The sequence below is a fragment of the Medicago sativa genome, chromosome 1 (assembly GCF_051527215.1).
Source record: "Medicago sativa cultivar Bolivia chromosome 1, Bolivia_mono, whole genome shotgun sequence".
Taxonomy (NCBI): domain Eukaryota; kingdom Viridiplantae; phylum Streptophyta; class Magnoliopsida; order Fabales; family Fabaceae; genus Medicago; species Medicago sativa.
The window spans coordinates 93,899,562-93,925,013 of record NC_140749.1 but is presented as its reverse complement, the minus strand read 5'-3'; the positions used below and the strand labels follow the sequence as shown (position 1 = coordinate 93,925,013).

Sequence of the window (25,452 nt, the reverse complement as noted above, 5' to 3'; positions counted from 1 at the left end):
CCATTTCAACATTTCTCAAAAAAACAAAAACAAAAACCATCCATATCAACATTAACCATGTACTAGCTAATTCCAAAATGCTTAACAAAAAATTAGTGTTTATATAAAACTTGTAAGTGCACGATGTGCTCCCTTTGTAACCAATAGTTTAAGCAAATCAAAGATAGAAACTAAAAAGAGAATCGGCAATGTTCTACTACCAAAGACTAAAAGCATAATATGACTACAAGTTTGCAACAAACAATTTCTATTTCATCAATTTTCCTAAAATAACTAGTTACAAACCCGTGCTTCGCACGGGGGTTAGCTACTTTTTTGACAAAATATTATATCGGACGGATAGATTGCAAAATAACAGATAATTATAAACCATAACCCAATATTTAGAGTACTCCTGCATCACGGGTTAGAAAATGAAATGTTCAAAACGGCTTATCACGAGTAACAAATGAAAATGTCAAGGACTTTTTTTGTAGAGAGAGATGCAAAGCAAGTTGCAGCGAAGACAACAATTGAGAAGGCTAAAGTTCATTGGAAAAGTAGTGGCTTTCAACAACTCAATAACTGTAAAGTTAATTTAGTAGAATAATTGTGAACTGAGTACTTGATCTGATCCACCACCCCTGCACTATGCAGAGTCAATCTAACCTCGCGAGTACCCACTATACGGGTACTCGTGGGTATTCAGGTATCCATGGGTACCCATGAAGTTTTGAATTTATTTATTTTTTGGTACAAATAAAAACATTTTTTAATTACCAAAAAACCTCAACTTTTAAACATCAATACATAATACTTTCAAAATTTCATAAATCATATATAATCCATAGGAAATTTATGATTCTTAGATAATCTATATGTTTTATGATGTGAATGAAGTGGAAACGGTGAACCTAATAAGATGAATTAAAAAAATTTAAAATAAAAATAGGTTATCATTGAGGATTTTTAGGTGGGCGGTAAAATTTTCTTCAATAAGGTAACAACTTTAAGTAATAAGATATGATATATAAAAATATTTTAGTAATTTACTTAATTTATTATCGGGTATGGTACCCGTGGTTATGGATACAATCAAATCTGTGTCTGTGTCCATATAATAATGGGTAGTCAAATACCCGTTTATTATACCCGTGGATACCCGTTTAGCTACCCGCTCCATGCCCGTGACAGATTTTACCCACGGGTATCCGTGGGCATTTAGAATACTATGGTTTTGAAATTCTTTATTATATGTTTGAATAAGTTATAATTTAGAAAATCTATTTATTACTAAAACCGATTCATATTTGCGCTCATGTTTCTACTCTTTTTAGTAATGTTGATACAATTTATCTAAGAACATATATGTAAATGTTGCAGATTAATAACTCTAAAATGATAAACAGTCAAAGTTGCACATTTATAAACTAAAGAGGATCATTGCATCTACTAATGTGGGTGGGGTTCCAGAAGTGGACCTCGATCCAACCGAAAAACTATTGTGCTAAAAACTTTTTAAAGTAATGAAGGAAATTATAGGTTGAATAAAACAGTTTCTGAAGAGGGTTTGTATTTTGATGTTGTTTTGTTTGTGATTAAGACTAAACCGTGCCAGAAAATGTTGTGCCTGGAAATGTAGAAACTGCAGGAAATGCTGTTGCAAATGCTGGACTGACATGACTCCTAAATTTTAAGGATCAGTTTGGCAATTAGTATATTAATTGAAGGACTGATATGATTGATTATGTTATGATTTTAGGGACTAATTTGATTGAATTTGCAATTTCAGGGTGTTGCACCAAGGAGACATGACCTTAGAGGACCAGCTCTTTCAGCTGATAGGCTTAAGCAAACACCAATGAGGGATCCTGCACCAGCTCATCCTACTTCTGTTGGCATAATTAGGGTTCCATATCCAACCTATGGTCCACCCGGTTCGACTTAACCTACTAAATTCATGGAGTTTATACCAACTCTTGAATTTCCAAAGAAGTGATGCTTCGTGGAGTTTAAAAGACTTGCCTATGACTTTTGCCCATATAATATTTCGGTTTCAATTTGTGTGTTCTGACTTTTTTAGTTTATTTTGCACACATATGTTTCAAGGATCAATTTGATATCTGATTAAACAATCCAGAGACTTATTTGATTGTAATAATTCATCAAACCTTCAATATTGCTGTTGAAAGACTACAAATTTCATGTGTTCTTTCTCTAAACCATTAACTCTATAATTTTGTTAAAGAATTGATTGAATTTAGTTTTGTGAAGAATTGTTTTTAAAAAACCGAAGTTTTTTATAAAAGATATAACCCATTTGAGTGGTGATGAATCAATTAAATATTTCTCAAAATCAAACAAATTAATACAACTTTTTGAAAGTAACTTTAATAGAGCTTTTGTTTTTTACATTTAACCTTGAAGAAAGTAACTTTAATAGAGCTTTTGTTTTTTACATTTAACCTTGAATTTTGTTTAATTTTCATCACCTTTATGTGAAGGTTCTTTTTCCAAAACTATTTTTTTATTCGGGTATCTATTCACCCCTCTATATATATTCATCCATAATTACTTTACGACACGGTGTGAACTTAAAAATAAAATTTGATATGCTTAAATTGAAGGCTATGTAGATACATCTAAATTTAAGAGAGAAATAAACAAGCTAATTATAATACTCTATCCGTTTCTTTTTAAGTGTCGTTTTAGAATTTTAACACAAAAATAGCGAAGTGTATTTTTGCACACTTTTTTTTTTTCTATTATACCTCATTTCAATCCACTAATAATTTTCTATTTTTTTGCGCACACTTTATCTTTCCAATAAATTTAATATGTAACAAACAATTGTTAGTTACTACTCTCTTTCTCCAACAGATTCCTATTTTTTTGCGCACTTTATCTTTCTTTCTTAACAAACAATTTTCAATTTTCTAAATATTGTGCATATCTCTTGAAATTTTTAACAAGTACTACTCATATTATTTATAGAATTTTAACTCTTCATGGAACTATTATCATAGGTAACAAAATTTTGTTTAAATTTGAGGATAACAAGAAACAAATTTTGTTTTAAAAACAAAACAAACAAACTTTATTTAAAAAAACAAACTTTAGTTTTCCAAATATATAGCATTAATTAGTTTTATTGAAAAATCCAAATATATAGCATTAATTAGTTTTATTGAAAAATATAAGAATAATTGACAAAGGGTATAATTGACAGATCATACCCTTAAAATACCAAAACGATAATTAAATAGGAACGAAAAATTCACCCTAAAAAGACATTTAAAAAGGAACGGAGGGAGTATTATTTAGTGACTTATTTATTTTATTACCAACATCTTAGATAACAAAGCCATAATTTCAATGTTTGTGAAACTACGAAAGTATATGAAAAATACAATTATTGGGAGTGATTGTAACAACTAAATAGCAACTATGAAATAATCAAGCATATTTTATCTTGCATAATATTTTTACAGGTGTAGGAACTAATTCTTCGCTGCACGAGGTTTATATGGATCCAGATCAACATATATGCATACATTTTGACGACACTTGATCGCGAAAAATCTTAAAGAGAGTTGTGGACATTCCTCATCACTGTTACATGGACCACCCACTGTAATGAATAAAGACAATAAACTAATGTTAATAAAACAAGACAAAATATTTTGTACAAACAACAAGGTAGAAAATGAAATTTGAAAAGTATAAAAAAAAAATAGCTTACATTCAGCACTCATTGAAATATCCAAAATGATATTATTAATAACACATCCTTCGAAAAAAAAAATATAATAACACATGTTTGTAAATATAATTATTCTAAAGAAAAATATGTTATTATCAACTTATATATTTTTATAAGTTACTACTATATAGAAACATTGTCCCTGTTCATTCAATCTTTAATTTAATAATTTACTAACTTTTTCAGATAAACGTGAGTTTATTTGAATATAAGTCTTTGCTTTATGCATTGAATATATGATGTTTTTTCCTTAGGAAGCATTGAATACGATGTTGATAAATCTAATTTTATTTCAATTTTGCATACAATAATTACATACTACTATTCTGGAATAAAATATAGGTAAAATGATAATTGAAAAATAGAGATGGACTTTATGTTATATGATCCTCTAATCAAAGACTTAACTCATACGGTGTTTCATATAATTGTCGTCACTAAGAATATTATAGATTAATGGGTGTGTCTCTTCCTTTATGTTCGATTTTTTTATACCAAAATAGATATAATTTTGTTATGATTTTCTATATAAACAAAGTTTATGAGGTTAGTTTTTGTTATAACCTAGCATATAGTGTGTGCAAATGTTGAATTTTCACTTTAGGAATTTTAGTTTGATCTCATTAAAAACTTATGTTGGACCAGTTGGAAATGAGAATGATTTAGATATCACATCGTATGAAACTTTCATATCATTCATCCATACCGATCTATATATCCGGTGAATTCATGTGGTGGTTGTCGGGGTTTATAGTCCGTGTTAATTGACTTACTGTGGGGGGGGGGTGAAGAGAGAAAGCGCGAGGGCATGCGGTGGTGGACATAGGGAAAGTAAGTGTGTGGAAGAGGGAAAGCAGTGAGCAGTGTTGGAAAAGAAGAGAGATGAACCAAAAAAAAAAAAGGCCGAGGAATCAGAGGAAATGAGAGAAGAGAGATGAACCAAAAAAAGTTGATAGATGGGATGCATAGGAAATAAAACATCAATAAATGTGCAAGGAAGATAGAAAGTTGATAGCTGATTTCGAAATTCAAATATCTTCAGCCATTTTGGTGAATTGAAGTAAGCAACATAGATTAATCTAATGGCTGAAAAGATTTGGAGCCAAAAAAGTAGGGTTATGGGTTGGGAATTAGGGTAAACATGTTTGCTAGGATTAGATATAAAAGATTTTTGTGATCATGGGTTGAATCACCATTTGTCCTTAATATTGTGATTGTCTGAGACTGACAATTTAGTCCCTCAAATATAGGAAATGACAATTTAATCCATTGAATTTAAAAACGTCAATTAATAGTCATTTTCTCAAATTTAACACCAAAATTTTAAATGTTCTATATTGTCCAACTCTCATGCATGCAAGAGAGAAGCTAATATGCAGGCATTTCATAAGTTTTGATGGATGTTTTTTAAAGTGATATTTTGTTGGAGAGACTAAATTGATTTAAGTTCTCCAATTTAAGAGCTAAATCATCCGATTCCCACAATTTTATTAACCAAAATGGTGATCCGCGCAGAGAAACATACTAACAATATGTTTATTATTTTGTTCAGTGGCGATTGGTGTCGAATGGTTGAAAGCATTCAAAGGCTGTATTGAGAATCCATAAACCATGTTGCTGTAAAAGTAAATAGAAGGCTCCGATGAAATACTCAATTCCTTTTTTCCAGTGATATTGTATGCGGGATGTAAGATTTGATCACCTGGTATTTACCCATTTGGTTAAAATTTGTAATTTTTTTTATAAATGAGGGTAGATAAGGCATTGAATTTTTAGTCCTGAAATCATCTTCTTAGAAGAGAATCTGCCCTTTATACAAGCAAACGAGGATCTAAGATTTTCTTTGTTAGATGGTGTGAATAATTGAAACACTAATTTTATTTTATTGGGATCTCACCTTGTGTTGATCGAGTATGCATTTCGGTCAAGTGACGAATGTGCGAACTTGAAATCATCAACTCAATTTATGTCTAAGGTTATATGATTGTTGAACAATTACTGAAGTTTTCTATTTATTCAAACCCTAATTATAGTTTGATAGTGTAACTATTTGATATATGAGTATGAGCAGTTAAAACATATGCGATTTGTCGAAACTCATTGCGTGCTTTTCTTTGCTCATATGAATAGTGTTTATTTCAGTGACTTACATCATAAGTTATTTAATGTTGTGCATGTTTGTTTGCTTTTTTCTTTTTCAAGCTGAGATCAAGGGAATAATATCAAGATTACCGAATAACTTTAGCTTTACTTTTAAAGTTCTTTTATTAGTTTCAATTTTAAAATAGCTTTTAGTTCCAAAATAAACTTGGTAATACAGAGCCTATATTTTTTCTAGAAAGTTAATCCAAAAATGTGTCATCAATATAATGTCATGGACTTTGGCTAAAAATTCTGCAAAAGAACCATGTATTTTACGGAGCTAGATATATAACTGTTTTCTATCAAATGCAGGTGGATTGTTGAAAATAGACTAGACAAATTAAAATTTGCAAGGCACGGGTTGTACCAAAAAATAAATAAATTCAAAACTTCATGGGTACCCATGGATACCTGAATACCCACGAGTACCCGTATAGTGGGTACCCACGAGGTTAGATTGACTCTGCATAGTGCAGGGGTGGTGGATCAGATTAAGTACACAATTTACAATTATTCTACTAAATTAACTTTACAGTTATTGAGTTGTTGAAAGCCACTACTTTTTCAATGCACGTTTAGCCTTCTCAATTGTTGTCTTCGCTGCAACTTGCTTTGTATCTCTCTACAAAAAAAGTCCTTGACGTTTTCATTTGTTACTCGTGATAAGCCGTTTTGAACATTTCATTTTCTAACGAGTGATGCAGGAGTGCTCTAAATATTGTGTTATGGTTTATAATTATCTGTCATTTTGCAATCTATCTGTCCGATATAATATTTTGTCAAAAAAGTAGCTAACCCCCGTGCGAAGCACGGGTTTGTAACTAGTATTCATATAAAACAATTTTACACCCTTAGGATGGCCAGATCTCGCAGCAACGATAAGGTCAACATTGAGAGGATGACACCTTTATTATTCTTGAAAAAGGTCTTTTGTTTGGTCAAATATTATAGTGGTTGACCTTACACACTTTAAATTTAGAGATGTGAAGAATTTTTTACTTCTAACCCCAATCTTTGTGTATGGATATTCTTGTAGCTACCGATTGAGTTGTCCTTACACAACTTTTTAAAATATCTTATGTGTAACACTAACACATACTCCATCCGTCTTAATATATAAGCAAAAATGGTCAACAAAAATTAATGTATTTGGTTCAAAATTTATACCAAATACATTAATTTACATGACCCATATTTTTTTATATTTTAAGACGGAAGGAGCACAATTTAAATTGAATTGTCTCACGCGATATATATATATATATATATATATATATATATATATATATATATATATTCAATTATCTTATTTTACAAAAAAAATTGTAAGTAGTTCGTTTTTTATAACTGATTTCAAAGAAGAGGAGAAGAAGAAGACAACCATTAAGAGATTAAGTTGATCAATTTTTTATAAGTTCGGGACTTATCAATAAATTGAGAAACTAAGTTAATATGAGTGCTCAATTTAAGTGAGTAAATTGGATATTTCTTTGAAGGAGTTATAGATTTGATTTACTTCATCCGTCTCTAAATAATACTACATCCGGTCACATTTATAAGCAAAAAAGCACTTTTTAGATTCATTCAATTCTTAATGTATTTGATCAATATATAGGTCAAATACATTATGTATTCAATGAACATAAAAAGTGCATTTTTGCTTATAAATGTGACCGGAGGGAGTAGTCGTTTAATGTTTATGCACGGTTATCAAGTAAATGATTAATTGTGTTGATTTTGATGGTAAAATTAGTATCATTTACTAAAACACCCTTATTAATTGTAGTTAGTGGAGTAGTTAAGTTGGATGAAATTCAATAAATAAAGGTATAATAATGGAAAATAATAATAAATGCTGCATTGGTATTCTAAAGCGACAATTATTTTGAGAAAAAGAAAAATTAGTAAAGGGACAATTAGTAAATGCATATTTTAATAATTTACTTAATTTATTATCGGGTATGGGTACCCGTGGTTATAGATACAATCAAATCCGTGTCTGTGTTCATATTAAAATGGGTAGTCAAATACCCGTTTATTATACCCGTGGATGCTCGTTTAGCTACCCGCTCCATGTCCGTGACGGATTTTACCCACGGGTACCCGTGGGCAATTAGAATACTATGGTTTTGAAATTCTTTATTATATGTTTGAATAAGTTATAATTTGGAAAATCTGTTTATTACTAAAACCGATTCGTATTTGCGCTCAGGTTTCTACTCTTTTTAATAATGTTGATAAATTTATCTAAGAACATATATGTAAATGTTGCAGATTAATAACTCTAAAATGATAAACAGTCAAAGACGTTGCACATTTATAAACTAAAAAGGATCATTACATCTACTAATGCGGGTGCGGTTCCAGAAGTGGACCTCGATCCAACCGAAAAACTTTTTTGCTATAAACTTTTTAAAGTAATGAAGGAAATTTGTTCTAATGGAAAATATTATTATTCCAAAACATGGAAAATGTATTATACTTGGTATCCTTCCTTAGTATGATAGCAATTCCAATCCACATGGTATTATTCTTATAAGGTGTGGGAAGCTAGAAACTATCTACAATCTTCCACATGACTACCATGTCACATGAATGAGTATGTTCAGTAACAACAAATAATTCAATTTGCCAAACACTTTCTACTCAGCTAATAATGGACAAAGTAAACTCTCTTTTGAAATATTGAATAACCAAAAGCATGGATAAAGAGAACTCATAACTTCCATGAACAATTCATAAGTTCATGTGAACCCCTCTGTGAAAAAGTATCAATCCACAAAGGTTCTTCAACTCCTTCTTCCAAAGAATATAAGCTTACGAAATCCTCTCACCACTTTTGAAGAGTTCTCCTCATCATTTATCCATTTCTTCCTGTTGTGGATTGATTCTTGCATTGCTTCGTTACTCGGCGGAGGAGTAGAGATTTGAATCTCTGAGACTTTAGATGAGGTAACATTACTTTCTTCTATTTTCTGATTCACCTTAGAATTCACAGCAGTAAATATTAATGGTTTGTTAGGTAATGCAGCTGTAGAAGTTGTGATCATGTTAGTATTATTTCGAAGTTGGTTATTATCACCACGAAGTGAAGTTGTCATTGAAATATTATACAAAATATACATGCCAGAATACAATTTCCAAAAGATTAGAATATGAGTGAAAATGCAAACTTCATATTCATAAAAAAGAATAAAAAAATAGAACATTTACATGAGATTGGAGCATTTTCTTTTGACATTGTTTTCAACCTTCTTGTTTTCTTAACTTGGAGAACATTTTTTCTAAGAAGTCTAGCCTTTGCTGCTTTATTTTTTCTCACCCCATCTTTAAAAATCAAGTGTTCCTTTGACTTCTGATGATCCATCTTAAACGAACTTTGTCAAGAATTTTGATTCCAAAATCTTTCCCAAACCATTTTAATATCTGCAAAGATACCATAACCACAACCACTCATTGTTGAGCAACAATTGACTATAATTAATGAAAAAGCAAGCATCAACAATATAGTGACACCTAAATTTTGATTGAAACTACTTATAGTTGAAAAAATAGAACTCCAAGGAAAGCAAGAAATCAGATATGATGCACAAAAATCAAACGAAAAAGCAAGTCCCTGTTGCGATAATTGATAACTAATTATTTATGTTAATACCTGCCTTGGTTATTCTTGAACCCGTCACAAATTCCTTGTGTACGTAGAAGTTACATTCAACTAAACATTATTCATTCTAATTGTGTCATCACAAATCAAAGGCAAAATCACTTCTCATATTGTTCAGTAGGTAGATAGATACCAAAGAAGGTGATCATACCTAAGGTATCATATAAAGGAACACAACAAAGTCCATGAGCATTGCAGGCTTGAAATTATCCTAAAATATGTAAGAACATGTTGAGTTAAAAGGATAATAGAAGCTAGCTTAGCAACACTGAAATTGATCACCACTATTGGTGACAAAGGATGTCCAAGAGAGAACAATCACATTCAAAACAACATTTCATATTCCCTCCAAACAAAGGTTAGTTTCAAGGCGGCTGCCTAGCACTTCCACCTTATTTCATCTTCAATTGATCCACCAAGGTTGAAAACACTCATATTCAAGTATGATTTGTGCAAAATAGTGCAGAAAATTTTTCCATGCTAGAGGAGACAAAATGTGAGAGTTTAGGATCTTAAAATTATAAGTTATCTAGCATCATGGCCTACGGTTTTGTTAACTAATTATCCATATACTTGTATAATGACCTAAACCACTTGTCACTTTTGAAGTGACTCATTTTTTAGACTTATTATCAGAGCATAAATAGCTTTGTTAATACGCTTTTTTACAGCAAAAAGTGATAAAAGGTCATTTATTTACCTGCATTGTGATCCCTCTTTTTCATGCCGGCCTGAAAATTTAAGGCACTAAAATATATAATTTTGATAAAGTTGTATAGTCCATCACCAAGGATTAATGCAATGGAAATAAAAACATGCATCATGAAAATAAAGAAAAGTTAAGACTTAAAATGGAAGAGAAAAAACACAACTCAAATCAAAGAAGTTCTAATAGAGTGTTCCTAAGTTTTTGTTTATTCAATGACCTTATAACCATTAAGACTCTTCATGATGTTTCTTTGTCTCTGCAACATAACATACACATTGATGAGAAGATAGACATAAACTTGGAAAAACAGCTTCTCAAGCCGATTCATATAACTCAAGTTTTGGATTACCTAAAGTCAACCATGTACCTTAAAATTCTGTGACAGAACAGCTGTGTTTAAATAGCAACTGGGACATTTAGGCAAATTATAAAATTATGAAATTAAACATGAAGAAACTACTGTATGTCCTCTTTCAAACGCAACTGGTCCCACTTGAAAAGGAGTTTCCAAGCTTAAGATGTTAACTTTCTAAGCTGACTGATGCAACATAACTTGTAAAATCGAACAGCTCAATTCATAAAATCACTATAAATCACATAACCAATATAAAAATATAAGACTTGACAGTATTAAAGTAGTAAAAGTAAGCTTTCCAATCTAATTGGTTTCGCAACCAACAAATTCATATTTATGTAGGCATATATCAAATGTGTGTACAATTATAGGACATAGCAAATTTTAGAGAATAGAGATACATTTGAACTTATACTCTTTGAAAAATGAAAGCATGAATTATATCACATGTATGTTACAATCATAATTTGCACTTTTATATTATCTAGTACTAATCATAATTAAGCATGCTCAACTGTTTTGCATACAAACAAAACATCATCAATTTTATCACAATCATAATTAAGCATGCTCAATAATCAAACCCTTTAAGAAAAAACAAATGCCAAATGTGTAAATGTGTAAATAATAGTAAACCTCATGTGTAAATGTTCTGACAGGTATGCCAAATGCCCTAGCCAATCCAAAATCTGCAAGCCTTACTGAATTAGTGCGCCAAATATCAACAAATTCTGTGGTTTCAAGTCTCAATGAAGAACTCTATGTGAATGACAATAAGCAACTCCACAGAGCATTTGATAAAGGAACATCTGCAAAAGGATTAAAGAATTCAAACTCCAAATTAACTGGCCAAGTTCACAAAAATTAGCAGCTCTATTTTTAGAAGCTCCCACAAAAATTCGCATAACTTTTTAAAAAAAATATTACAGCAATCCAGATCCAACTACGCTCCAAACATTTGAACCGCTACCATGAAAAATCTCAAAATCACCGATGGATGCACTTCGTTGCTTCTGTACCGCATGAGCTATATGATTTATGTCTACCTTTATCTGGCTGAAGTTCAAAACACTCAAGTATCTGATAAGAAACATTCGTCAGTAGCCAAATACAACAATAAATGATAATGCAGATAGGCACCTGAGTTTATTGGGAAAATAGACACCTGAAGAGATCCAACTTACAATATCAAAAACCCGGTTCGGATCCAAATCAAAATGACCAATCAATGACTGCATAAGTAAGGTAAACCAAAATTATGATCATTATCGTTATAAAACAAAAACAGAAAATTATGGAATAGTCATAATACTTCAAATTGTTAAGATCTTAATAATGCCCATTGTTGATGCAGATCCTTTTTTAGTCAATGATGCTTCAAAAAAAATTGTATGGAACACATAGTTAAATTCATTTTGGTTAAGAATGATTAATTAAAGCAGTATTTAGACAATATGCATACAGTGGAATACACAATAAAATTGCTATGATATAATAACAAAACCAAAATGATCAAAAAAAGAAAGAATAAAACTAATTTACTTCAACTCTTCAAGCAGTGACCTTTGACATGTCCAAAATCCACGGCTTGAAAATTTGTTCCACACATTATGAAGCCAATAATACCTAACTTCCCAGGAATCAAGTCTAATGGAACTTCTCAAGTTAAAATCTGATAGAATCATCGCTATTTAAATAATATGAAAATGTCTATTGCAGCTTAAAATCATTAAAATAATGTGATAAGATAAACTCATACAATTCTCAACAGGACACAAATCATTGATTTGAATTGAATCAACTTATACAATGCTTCTAAATTTCTCACAATGCACAATCAATGAACCACACAACACCAATTTGGGATTAACCAATTAAAATCAAAGTAATTTTGGGGCTTCAACTATCAAGATGAGAAAAAAGCTCAATTATTTTAAAAGAATGAACAAAACCCATGTTAATTAAACGATAAAGATCGAAAATTGGAAGCAGAAAAACACACTAACACAACAAATTGAAGCCAAAACTGAAATTGCAAACACAAAATTAGGGCACAAAACTAATTCCAAATCAAATTAAATTCAAATCAAACATAAACCTGATGAAATTCAACAACAATTTCACACCACAAGTGAAATATATATAAGTATATGAATTCAAATTCAACAATTCAAAATGAAACACCATAAGCCGGATCAAACAATAAACATCATAATTCATAAACATAAAATATGACCAAAAACTTGCAATAATTGAACTGTTGTGCCAGTAAAATATACCTTCAACCAAGATGGTGCTTTGAAGATCACAATATCAGACACATCCCGCTTTCTAAAGAAGAATGAAAACTGTTACACAAGATTGAAAAGGGTCTTCAGCTACAGTCACAAATTGTCCTGCTTCCTCCCTTTTCTGCGTTCACCAAACAAATACAAAACCCTCATTAAGATACCAACTCACCAAAATACACATGAAAGCATGAAAAAAAGCCACAAACAGAAACCCAGAAAACGAAAATCATCCAAGAACAATAAAATTCTGAAAAACCTTTTTCTGAACCTAAAACAAACCAAAACCACAAAATCAAACCCTTAAAATCACAAAAACAACTTTCTGGAGACTTGCATGCAATTAGATTGATTGAATAAAAATTAAAAAGTTGAAAAATTCAATTCTCTAAAATTATTGTTTGAATTTGAATAAAAATGAAAACCCAAGGTGAAAATTGAGGGAGAGGGGTAGAGGAGAAGAGGATTGAGGCTTGATCTGTGACATGCATGCTGATGAAAGATGGAGAACCGTGGATCAGTGTGTTCGACGGCGGCGACGGCAAGATCAACGGCGAGGTTGACGGCGGTGGTGTGTTTTATTTTAGAGAGAAGGCGTTTTTTTTAGCATGCTGAAGAAGGAAATGGAAATGAAGCAGTAGTGAGAAAGCGCCGCCGTTTTTCGCGACGGAAGAGAATGGTTCTCCTCCCATTCCCGTTCCCCCTTTCTTCTCCCGTTCCCGTTTCTCTCTCCCTTTTCTTTTCTTTTGTTTTTTTTTCCTTTTCACATATATATATGGGGGGAGATGGATATTTACCAATTTACGAAAATACCCTCAGAGGGGCAAAATAGTAAAACGTACGGACATTCATTTTTCTATCTAGTTTAGTAGACTACAAAGTAAATTAAAAGAAAAACATAATCTAGTATCATCTTCTACATTTAGTTTAAGACTGAAATTGTGCAATTACAATAAAAAAAGAGCTTTGATCATTACAAAATCAAGTATAGTTTCAAGTTTGAGAAAAAGGACAAAGCAATGAACTCCATCCATAAAGATGCTTGCTAATAAAGTTATTTGAATTTGTATAAGATACGATACATGTGTATCTTTATTTGAATTATGTATTAGGTTTCTAACAAAGCTCTATACATACATTTTAACATAATCAAAATGTCTAATCCATATAGCAATCCAAAATTTTCTAACAAATTTGATGACAGATGTCCTACTATTGGCAAACCATTCAAACGTTAAATTTTTGTTGGATGAAACCATTCAAATTAATTTCTTAATTATAGTAAGCTATTCATAGCGTTGACATATAACTAATAAATTCACATTAAAATATAATGAATTTTTTTAGTAAGATGAAACCGTTCAGGTGAAGTTTTTCGTATAACAAATCATTAAAATAGAGTTGACTACAATTCATAATTCACATTAAGATTATTTTGATATTGGCATTTAGATGATAATAAAATAAAATCACATTTGCCTACCGGTGACCCTAAGTAGTTTTCATTCTCTACCATTTTGTACCACTCACGGAATCATTCTTGTCAAATCTCATTTTTGAAAAATGTCTACCAACTATGATTCCCTCATTGAAATTAACGACAACAAAAGCAAACGGTGTTTTTTTTGCTAAAATTGTTAGGCTATGGAAATCAACTGATTCGAAGGAACTTTAAGAAACCATTGACGATCCATATGATTTTAATGGATAACTATGTGAGTTTTTTAGATTTTAATACTCACTCTCATTTCTAATATTTTAAGTTTCTATTTTCTCCTATGATTTCAGCAGTTTGAAATAATGTACTTATTAAAAATATTAAGTTAGTTAACACTCTTAAAACTGTACACTATTAAAAATACTAACAGTACTAGTATTTGTTTTCTTCATTACCTCTATGATAGCAACTTGACACTCTTATAACTGTGGAATTATGTCCTAAACATGCATATCTCATAATCAATGACAATGAAATGTGAAAAGGAATTAATCAATCAACCTACAGTAGAGACTGAGTATTAGTTGCATTAAAATGTTAGTCAGAATGGTTCACTTTCAATTGATTCCTTCTGTGTGAAATAAATTAGAAGCTTGGTAAAGCATCATAAGTGCAAGTTTCAGTGGTCATGAAACATGTAGGTATTTTCTTCTAAATGTATTTTAGACTAGTATGGCAGCAGAAACAATAAGATCGATATAGGAAGACAAAGACCGTATTCGTCAATTTAGTGCAAGTAATTATTTAGCCACTACAATCACTATAATTATACAAAATTGATTCTGAAGTTCAACAAATTAATACAAAAATTGTATGCCAGAACCAGTTACACAAGTTAATTTCCATTTTGGCAGTTGCTGAACTAATAATTTGGTTTATGGAAAGAAGAATATATTGTTTTTGAACATCGAAGAAAATGTTTATTGTAAAGGTCGGAAATAAATAGAGTTGCAACTAAACCCACTGAATGAGATAAAATACAAGTACTACTCAACCCTCCCCAAGAATAAAGATTAAAGAATTCAACTGAAACCAACAAAACAATGAATCTATCTTAACATACAATCTAGAGGGTGATAAAACCGTTCATAGAAAAGACAAGGTAGACCAACGGTTTTTCCTAAAAACAATAGGTTCTTGACGGAATCAACCACCTCCGCCACCTTGAGGGACTTGGCATTTTATAGAAAGAACAATTAGTTTGACGTTGTAATTGAATTCATTTCATACAAATTGGACGAAGACATATCTGACAATTCTAGTGGTGGCTTTTCAGGAGAACATAGGACGGGCTTTGGAGGATATGGCACCGATGAAAGTGGCCCTTCCAACATTTCTATTACTTTATTCATCTGTGGTCTATCCGATGGTTTCGTTTGAATGCACCATAGACTCACCAAAGTAATCTTTCTAACCATATCATTTTCTTCCTCTGAGATTGTCAAACAATTTGAAAGAGTATTACCTTGCTCAAGATCCTTATAAATCCAGTCTGGAAAGTACATTTCTGAAGTACATGACCCTCCAGTGTCATAGTTCTTTCTTCCTCCAATCATTTCAAGAATCAACATGCCATAACTATATATATCAGATTTGTAAGAAACACCACCAAATGCTCTACTATATACTTCTGGCGCCATATATCCTATGGTTCCTCTTGTGCCAAGTATTGACACAACACTATCCTTCCTTTGGCATATTTTTGCTAATCCAAAATCAGATATTTTTGGGCAAAAGTCTTCATCCAAAAGAATGTTTTGCGGTTTGATATCAAGATGCAGAATCCTTGAACTACATCCTTGATGCAAGTACTCTAGTCCTTTAGCAATGCCAATTGCAATTTGGAACAAAGTGTTCCAATTAAAATCACAAACAGCTTCAGAAAATCCACTTTTATAGATGAACTGATCCAACGATCCTTGGGGCATGAATTCATATATTAGTACTCTTTTGTTCACCTCATAACAATAGCCTAAAAGTGACACAATGTTCACGTGTGATGTTCTACTAATGCTAGCAACTTCATTTATGAATTCTTCTCCATCCCCCTTTACCTCGTTTATTACCTTAACAGCCACTGGACGACCATCAGGTAAACTTGCTTTGTATACAACACCATATCCTCCTTGGCCTAATTTATCTCGGAATGAGTTTGTGATCCTTTTTATTTCTCTATAACTATATCTTCTTGGCATAGATGATTCATAACTTTGCATGAAAACCTCGACATTGTGGTCAACAAGTTTTCTTCTCTTTCTGAAAATACTTTGTTGTCCAGATGTACTCCTTTTAAGGTGACAAATGATCATAATAATAAGAATAATGAAGAATACCGTTGCTCCAGATCCTGAAACACCTGAATTTATGTAATGAAAAGAAAAGTGATTTTCATCCATTTATTGTTTAAAATAAATAATGCCATCATAAAGTGGGATGAGAAACACTAATATCATAGAAAGTGATATTGTTAGTTATTCTTACCTATCACAATAAGCTTCCTCTTCCGTTTTGAACCTACAATTCAAAAATTCAAATTAGATAGAACTTATGCATTGTCTCTTGAAGAAAAATTAGTGGACATTTATTTTCTCATTACTTTGTATTTTGCAGAAGTTATGAAAGCGAAATGATCTCAGAGAAATATGTGCGGCTATTGCACACTTTGATGGTCACTATAGATCATTGGACCATGTTGATAGAAAATTTCCTGATATAATTTAGAAATATTGGCATATTGTTGAATCAGGTTTAGCAGAACCAGCTATTGGAGTGACATTGACAGTGGCACAAACTGTTGAAATCACATGCATTGAAGTTTCAAGACCAATATATTTTTGAGACACCTTTAAGCACATTTAGTATGCAATGAAGAAGAAACATTGATCTATATATTTAAAAAAATTATATATCCATTCACCTTTAATTAATAAATTGTGGAGCTCCTATGCTAGTATTAAAATGTCAAATGTGAGTAAGAAGCTTTATGTTGCAATCTATTTTCTCCTAATACCAAAATGACTATGCAATGTTGAACAACACATTCATGTTGATTTTGATGGAAGAAACAGAGAAGAGTGATTGTAGCCTTTGAACAATGCACAACCTATAGCAGCTACGGTAATACTAAATCTATTGCGTACACAGTTATGTATGGAGCGTTTGTGTTGACGTTAGATTTAATGCAACCATAAATCTTATAGTTCCTGCTGACTCTAAATCAAGCAGTCTCTCAACACACCATACTGCAATGTAACTCCTACATTTCTGTTTCTGATAAATGGTGTGTTCGACACATGTGGGACACCGACACATTGCATTTAATTTATTCATTTTTTCAAATAATTGTTGGTTCGATGTGTTTCTTATATTTAACATCAACTTCTTAACTTGTGGTAATCATATCTAACTATTTTATGTTCAGTTCAATGACAAATCTACTTCTTTATGTGCAGTTTCTCAAATACGATGAATCGTTTCACTGATGTTGTTCAAGTTGATACACATGTAAGAGATTTTTGGATGAAATTCAAAATTAGGAAAAGATATAAACTATTATAAAATATGACAATTGGCTCCTCCACTGAAACAAAAATTGAGAAACTAAAATAACACACTGGCACACCTATCTGACCCTTATGCATTTAATCGGCAACATAATAGGGGTAACTAATGTGCGTCCCTCTACAAATGAGCCGTATCAAGAAAATGACATCCTATGTAATCCTTCACCTTAACTAATAGTTTTGCAGACATGATAACTCACTAGTCTCGATTAAACTTTCATGCAAGATATAGAAATTTTATAGGCAGCCTAATTATAATAATTATAATTCTATGTTCTAACAATATATGGTGGTATCTTAAAGTCTATGACATTGTGAAATATCAAATATGTTGAGAGAAGCTATTTCTGTTTGTACAGCAAGGCTTGCGAAACTATATATGTCAAATCCTATAGGGAAACCTATGAGGGTTTGAGGTCTATGATTGGTTATGGTAGAAAGACAAAAAATAATTTGAAGACCATTACAAATTAACCCACAAAGAGGTCTGTTGTCTTAATTTGAATTTCCAGCTTTCATCTTAATTTGTGTTGAGTCACGGGAGAGCAACCATACAAGTGAGTTGACATCACTTTAACCCAAAAATTTAAGGCATGAGGTTTATGGGTCCTCTCACTTATACAGTGTTCAACCTCCACTTTTTTAAGCAATGTAAAACTTTTAACTCTCATTTACTACACAACAATTTTCATGTAATATTTATTACGATGTAAATTCTAAGCAAAATTTGCTTTGTTATTCTTTGGCCCAGCATTATATATGTTTTGCAATAGGAAATAAGAACGTCAAATTTGGCAGACGATACAAGAAGTTGCAATGTGTTTTATGCCTTGAAAGAGCATGCCAATGAGTTGAAACTTGAGGGATCAAATTGTTATTTCATCTTGGCTCAGCAGTTACTTAGCCTAAGGTATATAATATGTTCATAAAATATTTATATTTCTCCTTTTTTAGTGTTTTCTCATTTTTAGCTAAATTTGGGCTATTCATCACAATAATTGATTTTTTTCTCTCTCCCTTTTGGATGTTTTTTTCCTTTCTACTTTTTCATGCTCTCTTAACATTTTTAGTAGTGTTACTTTCCATTACACTCATTCCTATTAAAATTTAAATTGGTTCAAGTAAATTATATGCTGTCCTTAAATTATGTACTTTAAAAAATTCTGATACCATATTATTTACAACACTTACTATACTTAAAAATACTAATAAACAAAAATCTCATTGCAACCGCAACACACTTGTCACTTTCTAGTTAAAACCTAGATATAGAAACAAGCATAAATAGGGGTTTGAGTAAGTGATATTATTTACATACTTGAGGCTGGAGAATTTTCTGAATTGCATGATGTTGTATGAGGTCCATCTTTACAGAAACATCGGAATTCACTTCCTCCATCGTTCCCACAGGCACCACCAGAAACAACGCACCTTTGACACTCTCCATAATCTCCTGTCCATTTCAAAACAAAACCATCTTTTATTGCATCACTGATTGTCCCATTGCCAGATCCAAGTTGTGCAGCTCGGGTTTTTGAAATCGGAATCATGAAAGTACTCACATTATAACAGAAGTCCGGGTAAGTAGCTGTATCAGGATCAACAACGGTGTACAAAACTGATGAATTATCAATACAGTCAACACTGTGAAACGTATTCGGTAGAGTTTCAGTTGTAGAAAGGCAACCGTAAATCAAAGTCACGTTAACGACGTCGTCATAAAATTTAAACAAAGGGCTATTGAATGTGAAGTTGGCGATAATAACACAAATATCACCTCTCGAGCTATCTTCCCTAATAACTCTGAGCTTCTGTGTTGAATTGTCCCATTCAAGAATACTGTATTTCAGGTAAGAATTATCCATTGTTAACTTGGGGACACTGTCCTCACATGTGAGTTCCATATTAGGATCATCATTCACACCGCAATACTTTCCTCTATTTCCTCCCCAGAACGGATACTTGAGGTTTGTGATGTTGCTACTTTCGCAGATAAAAGCGTCGTTGCAGTTGGTGTGTTGGATATCATCATTCTCACAGAGACATGATGGTATAATATTGGTGATTGAGATCATCAAAAGTGCTAGAACAAACAACTTCATCTTGCCCTAGAAAAAAGAAGTAATAGTGGAAGAAGTGTGAATAATTATAGGGTTTGTTTTGGTGAGAAATAGACAGTGATACACCAAGTCAAGGATGCAGGTATAGAGAAGTTTTCGCTCCAAAAGAGCAATGTGAATATATGGTTACTATAAATGTATCATATCCGTTTGATGAATCAGAAGAATATACAAAATTAAGAGTGAATCTTTATTTTACTCCCTCAGAAAATCTGAAGATCCAATTTAGTCGGATTTGGATCTAAGACACTGGCAATGTCAGCAGCCATTGGATTTGCTAATCCATTAGATTAGGAATAATACATAAAAAGGGAATCAACCCATAATTATATATTGAATACGCGTATATACATATTAGTGTATTTTTTCGGCTTTGTTCGAGTTACATTTGTTTTTAGCAAATTGTCCAAGTTAGGGACTACATATTTTTGGAAGGACAAAAAGATCTTGGTCTAGTTTTATGGACTATAAAATCAAATTTCACTATAAATTTAGAGATGAAAAACTTATTTCATCTTTTTTTTTTTTAAGAATCTTATTTAACTCTTATAATATAGGATTATAACGATAATTAGACTTTTTATCCGTGCGACGCACGGGTCCTATCGACTTTAAAAGACATCAATAAGTGATATATATTAGCCAAACAGTCTAGTGGCTAGAAAGTTATGAGACTATTTGACCAAAATAAAAAGAAATATGTAATATTAGTTATATTGGTGTCAATCACAAACGATAAGACCATGGGCTAAAAGTCTAGAAATAAAGTCTTCAATTCAAAGTGATGGCACGCTTTTTTTGTGTAGAGGTAGTTTATGAAAAAATGCAACTTATGAAGATTCAATTTTTGTTAGTGAGTACTTATGAATTAACAAAAAATCTTTTTACCTGCATTACCTATTTTCATAAGTTCGAAAATAAGACAATCCAAAAATGCCTAAAATAACTTGTTTTTCTATGCTGCTAACTCACAGGCTTTGATCTCATGCATATATGATTCTGTCCTAACTTTATAGGCTTTAATCTCGCAACAACCATAAGCTTGGGGTTTTAATCCATGTATATCTTTTCACATACAGCAAAAGCAAATACAATCAATAATATTTCACACAATACATCTAAAGAGGCAATTTCAAATATTATAAATAGGCAGCAACAATCACACTTATAAAAAACTGAATAATTTCAAATTAAGAGAAATATAAACTACGCAATCACAAATTGATTAATAGTTTAAAACAAATATGGTTCATAAGTTTTTTTTTTACGCAATATGGTTCATGAGCTTAATTCATGAGTTTTGAGAATATTTTTGACAAATATGTTTTGGGAAAAAATTAGGTTAAGTTGCTGCAGACTTAACAAAATTAATAAATAAGAACAAGTGTAGAAAATATTGTCAAAAAAAAGGCAACAGGATAGACATGAAATTGGTTAAAAACAAAAGTGTACAAAATATTGTAAAAAAAAAGGCATGAAATAGGCCCCGTTTGGTTGGAGCTTATTTTAAGCTTATGAAAAATAGCATATGTAAATAAATAAGATTTTATTTTAATTTATTAGCTCTTACTAGCAAAAATTGTATCTTCATAAACTGTTTTTTCATAAACAACCTTAAAAACATATAAATAATACATAAAAACTTATTTATTTGCATAAGCTGTTTTATATATGCTCTAAAATAAGCTAAATTAAACGGGCAGCGATGAATTTTTCTAGTATTGTGTACAAAATATTGTCAAAAAAAAGGCAAGAGTATAGCAAAAAAAAAAGGCAAGCGGATAGGAATGAAATTGGTGCGATGCATTTTTTTAGATGGAATTTGATAGGTTAAATTAGGGCTAACCTAATACAGCAAATGAGCGGGAAAAAATTAAGTTAAGTTGCTGCAGACTTAACAAAATTAACTAGACTTTTGACCCGTGCGTCGCACGGGTTTTCTCGACTATAATAGAGACCAATAAATATTCTTTAACCCGTAAGATCATTGATATGGTAGAAAATATTTTCTTCAAAATAAAGGGCAAGCGGATAGGAATGAAATTGGTGTGCAATGCATTTTTTTAGATGGAATTTGTTAGGTTAAATAATTTCAAACCTAATAAAGCAAATGAGCGGGAAAAAATTAGGTTAAGTTGCTGCAGACGTAACAAAATTAATAAACAAGGATAAGTTGTTTTATATATGCTCTAAAATAAGCTAAACCAAACGGGCAGCGATGAATTTTTCTAGTATTGTGTACAAAATATTGTCAAAAAAAGGCAAGAGGAGAGCAAAAAAAAAAGGCAAGCGGATAGGAATGAAATTGGTGCGATGCATTTTTTTAGATGGAATTTGTTAGGTTAAATTAGGGCTAACCTAATACAGCAAATGAGCGGGAAAAAATTAGGTTAAGTTGCTGCAGACTTAACAAAATTAATAACTAGACTTTTGACCCGTGCGTCGCACGGGTTTTCTCGACTATAATAGAGACCAATAAATAATCTTTAACCCTTAAGATCATTGATATGGTAGAAAATATTTTCTTCAAAAAAAAAGGGCAAGCGGATAGGAATGAAATTGGTGTGCAATGCATTTTTTTTAGATGAAATTTGTTAGGTTAAATAATTTCAAACCTAATAAAGCAAATGAGCGGGAAAAAAATAGGTTAAGTTGCTGACGTAACAAAATTAATAAATAAGGATGTAAAAAAAAGGCATGAAATTAAAAAAAATCCAAAAAAGAGTATAAAATTCTTGACCAAAAAAAAAAAAGAAAGTATAAAATAGAAGGATCATACGTGATCATTGATATGGTAGAAAATATTTTCTTAAAAAAAAAGGCAAGCGGATAGGAATTTTTTTTTTTATTCAGTGTGGTTAAAGCAAAATAATCATCATTGAGCACAAGCGGATATGAATGAAATTGGTGTGCAATGCATTTTTTTAGATGGAATTTGTTAGGTTAAATAATTGCAAACCTAATAAAGCAAATGAGCGGGAAAAAATTAGGTTAAGTTGCTGCAGACGTAACAAAATTAATAAATAAGGATAAATAAGGATTTTCCACTCATAAACCTGTGCTAACCCTCCCAAATGTGAAAAACTTGGGCAGGGTCGGTTGGTTAGCATCGGATGGTTACTTTTTCCCACCCCTACAACATTTTATATGAACATGACCCTCGTATTGAAAAATTTGGGTTAGTTAGTTAGTCCAATATATACCATTTGTTAAAAGTAGAAGGATCATAATAAATTTATAGACAAACCACATCTAAATATCAAGACATTATGACTCACACAGCACTAATCCTTGAATCTTGTTAATAAATGGTTGGAGTGTAGATTACCTACTTGCGTATCCATTGTTTATTGTCTATTTAGTCCAATATATACCCTATTTTATTTTTCTTAGGGGTGGTTTTTTTTAGTGTTTTTTTTTAGTGTTGTGTGAGTCATTTGTGATGTTTTAATATTTGGACGTGGTTTGTCTACAAAATTTATTATCTTCCTTTTACTCTTGTTTTTCTTTCAACAAGTGGTATATATTGGACTAACTTTCCTCAAAAAAAAAATAAAAATATTGGACTAACTAATAAACATTTTCAACAAGAGGGTCATATAAAATTGTGTTGATGTCGTACCAAAAATATATTCTATTGACGTGGTTGTCCATTCTTATCGTGCTGCATATTTAATAATTATTTTAGCATCTACATTTTTGGCAGTACCCTTCTTTCAACAAAAAAAATAAATTTGTTAATAATTTTTTTTTTTTTGTATTTAAGCTGTATAATCCTCCTTCCTTCAAAAAAAAAAAAAAGCTGTATAATCCTCCTAAAATTATTATATATCGTCTTTATTTTAGCTGGTCCACAACCATTTTTACGTGATCGTAATGTTTCTTTCTCTCATATTGGATGATGATGATTTTGTGTTTGCATCCTGCATTTTATATATGACAATGTCAATTATAGTTCAACTAAGCACTTAAATTCACTTATGTTGATTTAATCGTGTTGATTTGAAACCTTAGAGTGTGCTCAGTTTTCTTCAATATTAATTTCAATGAGTTAGTCAATACAAAACTTTCATCTTCCTTAAAAAAAAAAAAACAAAGCTTTCCTCTTATTTTAAATAGTTTCCCTACAAGTTAATGGTGGAATTAAACCCTTCAAATTAAAGGATTCTCGTGCTGATACGAAGTTTTTAAAAAAAACTAGGCCAAATACTTCCTTGGGTTCTTTAAGTTTTACGTTTGTAACAGATAGGTCTTTTAAGTTTCAAAGGTTACAGATAGGTCCTTTAAGTTTCTAAGGTTTCAGATAGGTCCTTTAAGTTTCGAGTTTGTTTCAGATAGGTCCTTAGAAACTAAAAGGACCTATCTGCAACCTTAGAAACTTAAAGGACCTATCTGTAACCTTTGAAACTTAAAGGACCTATCTGATACAAACATGAAACTTAAAGGACCCAGTGAGGTATTTGGCCAAAAAACTATAATCACTAAATTAATTTTTTTCTCTTTTTATTTATGAAATATTTTTGTTTTTCCACTTACCATACTGCTATTATTTTCATGAAATTATTATGTTATCGTAAACTTTTATATGAAAGTGGACCTTTGGTTCTCCTTTGTTCCAAAAAAATCTTTTACGTGAAAGGTTTTTTCCACGAATATGAAAGTAGTATTGTATAATAATTAGTTTTCACTTAAACATTTTTAAAAGGTTTTTGTAAAAAAATAAATAAATTAAAAAGTCATTGTTGTTAGAATTAAATATTTAATTTAATTATATAGTGCTAACTAGCATTAGTTAGAAAGTACTCCATCCGTTTCAAAATCAGTGTCGCTTTAGCAAAAAAAAAATTGTTTCAAAATGAATGTCATTTTCAGTTTCCAATGCAATGATAACTTTTTCTTTTCAATTGTACCCTCCAATCAATACTCTGCACACTACTTCCAAAGTATTACTTTTAAAACTAACCAATAGTTAATAAGGATAATTTGGTAAAATAACCATTCTCTTTCTTTTAATCATTGCATTTCTTAATATGTGTGTAAACACCTAAAACGACACTCATTTTGAAACGAAGGAAGTAAAAGATATAAATTTTTCATTAAAAACAATAACTTGTTGACTTTTATAAAATTGAACATTATTCTTTTCACCAATTCCCAATGCATAATTTTTATACCCCCTCCGTTTCAAAATAATTGTCGCTTTAGGCTTTGACACACAGATTAAGAAATGGAATGAAATAATCATTGGATATAACACTTTTACTAAACTGCCCTTACTTTATAAGAAAAAGAAAAAATTAAAGTTGCTTTGAAAATTGTGTGAGAGAAAAGTTTGAGTATTTATTGAGGGTAAAGTTGGAAGAAAAGAATT

The 25,452-nt window shown here is 31.2% G+C and overlaps 1 long non-coding RNA gene and 1 pseudogene across 10 annotated transcripts; both read right to left on the bottom strand.

Moving 5' to 3' along the window:
* Window positions 1–8,314: 8,314 nt before the first annotated feature.
* Window positions 8,315–13,644, bottom strand: LOC146959379 (uncharacterized). 10 transcript variants are annotated; one of them, XR_015024940.1, is made up of 10 exons: window positions 13,412–13,643; window positions 12,892–13,024; window positions 11,797–11,844; window positions 11,540–11,692; window positions 11,249–11,421; window positions 10,475–10,513; window positions 10,249–10,295; window positions 9,700–9,759; window positions 9,098–9,310; window positions 8,315–8,868 (listed from the first exon to the last, which is right to left on the bottom strand). It is a non-coding gene; the product is annotated as an uncharacterized LOC146959379 (long non-coding RNA). The 10 variants fall into 10 exon arrangements; XR_015024937.1 differs by having other exon boundaries at window positions 10,249–10,279; XR_015024939.1 differs by lacking the exon at window positions 10,475–10,513 and having other exon boundaries at window positions 8,315–8,859; window positions 10,249–10,279; window positions 13,412–13,644.
* Window positions 13,645–15,494: 1,850 nt separating this feature from the next.
* On the bottom strand, window positions 15,495–20,063 carry LOC146959378 (LEAF RUST 10 DISEASE-RESISTANCE LOCUS RECEPTOR-LIKE PROTEIN KINASE-like 2.4 pseudogene; annotated as a pseudogene).
* Window positions 20,064–25,452: the final 5,389 nt, after the last annotated feature.